Below are 2621 nucleotides of genomic sequence, written 5' to 3' on the forward strand. Positions count from 1 at the left end.
GACCTCAGCGAACATACCTCAAAACAATGTACCTCCCCTCGCGCTGCATATCCCGCGGCCCGCCTGCACTGCGTCTCCCATCGCCCTACCGACACCCCCCCCCCGCCCCGCCCACTTCTTCTAACGCCACTTCTTCAAAATAGACTCGCCCAGGCCAAAAACCGACTTCTGCGCATGGGCCACGAAGTTTCAATCGCACTGTACGTGTGCGCCCGCACGTGGTATTTTGTGGAAAAGCCACACTCAAGGGGCCAAAGAGCCGCATGTGGCTCGCAAGCCATGGTTTGCCGACCACTGAGTTAGGGCAACACTTGTTATTTTTTCATTAAAAAACAAAAACAAAACAGCCATCCTAGTAGGTGTGAGGTGGTATCTGGTTGTGGTTTTGACTTGAATTTTTCTATCTAATGACTGATAATATCGAGCATCTTTCTATGTGCTTGTTGGCCATTTGAATATCTTCTTTGAAAAAAAGTCATTAAATTCTTTGTCATTTTTTTATTGAAGATTTTCACTATGGAGTGGTAGGAGTTATTTATTTATTTTGTTATTAATTAATTCCTAACCAAATATATTATTTGCAAATATTTTCTCCCATTCTGTGGGTTGTATTTTCACTCTCCTGAGTGTATCCTCTGATGCGTAAAAGTTTTTAATTTTTTTCATCATTAGGAGAGAATTTTATTTTAGAAGTGTCATCTTAAACTGCAAGAATGCCCATTAAGCATCACAATTACACATGCCAAAGGAGAAGCCTTGTTGCCAAAATGCCCACTTAACCCACCCAAACTTCTCAACCCCGCCCTTTGTGGACCTTCTATACCCATCTTTATAAAAGTGTTTTTTTCTTTTTTTTCAACAAGAGAAAGTAGACAGATACATGTTAGTAAATGCTAACTGTCCATATTCACAGAGACACAGTATAACCTCTGAGCCCAGTACACAGAGGAAGGAGGAAAAAGCTAGAATTCTGTGCGCTCCTACCCAGGGGCCAGCACCCTCCAGCTCCCAGCAACCTAAGGGAGCAGAAGGGTTTTCTTTTTTCTTTCTTTTCCCTGCAGAGCACAGTGGTGTTGACTCCATAAAGCTTTGGTTGAGACAGGGAGGGGTAACAATGAATTTGGAACAGAAAGGGGCAGGTGTTCTTTCCCCATTGTATTCTGCCCAACATACATCCCTCCCTCCACCCTCCACCCCCACCTGCTCCCAAAGGTGAGAACCATGGTGTAAAGGAGAGAAAAGAGACTTCAGATACAGGGCAACTGAGCACAAGAGGAAAAAATAGAGACTGCAACTTGTTCTTAGGGACTAGAGAAAATTTGAAAAGGACCCATCAGTGTTCCACTAGTCATCTTCTCCTTCATCTTCCTCTCCTTCCTCCCCCTCGTCATCATCTTCATCCTCATCCCCTTCTTCATCAATATCTTCCAACCCTTCCTCTTCATCATCATCACCATCTCCTTCTCCTTCCCCTTCTTCATCATCCATGCCAGGAAGCAAGTACTACTGTAATGGATTTGACCAAATATCTTCTTTGATGACTCCTCCCAACTCATCTGCACCTGCCTAAGAATGGTCAGTAACCATGTAAAAAGGCTCTCTGGTTTCTCGTGCTGTCCCTTCCTGCTGGCTTTATTCTGTGTTTGACTTGAATGTTTCCGCCAAATCCTTTTCAGATTTCCATTTGATTTCAGTGGACTTTGAAGATGCATCAGCACTCCAATCCAGATAAAATTCTTTAGAACTTTATTTTTGAAGTAAGGATTTTCATCAAAATAAAAATCTCTTCTATGACCTGATTTAATATCTTCAAATTCTGTCACTTCAACTCTTGTTAAATAAGGCAGTGTCTCTTCCCCAAGCAGTGCAGATACCTGTAGATGGTTGACAAATGTTGTTACCCCAAAATTTTGGATTTGGGGGATCAATTCTGACATCTTCTGAAAAGGTGATTGGTGGAATGTGTTATATTTCTGTTCTGCCTTCAAAATCTCACCGGCTTGTTCATTAAGTCGGTCTATTTCGTTTTGTACTTTATCAATATGTTCAACTGCTTTTTGTTGTTCTTTTTCTTCCTTTGGCAAGTCCTGAGGGGCTGACTTCTTCTCCTGCTTGGGGGCAGGAGGCAGTTTTGGTTTCTCCGTTTGAAGTGGGAGTGAAGACTGGTGTTTGGGGGCCATGCTGTGAGGAAAGTCCGAGAATCAGACCAAAGGGAAGTTGCAAGGCTAGAAGAAGCTCTGAGAGCTGACTTAATTTGATGAGTACAATTTATTAGCTGTGCTTTTGGTGTCATACCCCTGCCCCCCAAATCATTGCTAAATCCAATGTCATGAAGATTATCCTCTATGTCATGAAGATTATCCTCTATGAGAGTTTTATAGTTTTAAGCTCTTATGCTTAATTTTTTATATATTTTGAGTTAAATTTCTCTATTGTTTTTCTATAGCTATTGTTCTCATTTGGGTTTAATTTGTGCTTATTTTCTAGTTCCTAATATATACACTTAGGTTACTAATTTGAGATTTTTTAAATGTATGTATTGCTATACAATTTCCTTTAGGACTGCTTTCTCGGTGTCCTATAAGTTTTGGTATGCTGTATTATTGTTTTTGTTTATCTCA

General features: G+C 41.1%; 1 pseudogene; it reads right to left on the reverse strand.

Annotated features, from left to right (window-relative positions):
• Positions 1-1344: 1344 nt before the first annotated feature.
• LOC118666821 lies at positions 1345-2204 on the reverse strand (annotated as a pseudogene).
• Positions 2205-2621: the final 417 nt, after the last annotated feature.

Source organism: Myotis myotis, unplaced genomic scaffold, assembly GCF_014108235.1.
Source record: "Myotis myotis isolate mMyoMyo1 unplaced genomic scaffold, mMyoMyo1.p scaffold_m19_p_12, whole genome shotgun sequence".
Classification (NCBI taxonomy): Eukaryota; Metazoa; Chordata; class Mammalia; order Chiroptera; family Vespertilionidae; genus Myotis; species Myotis myotis.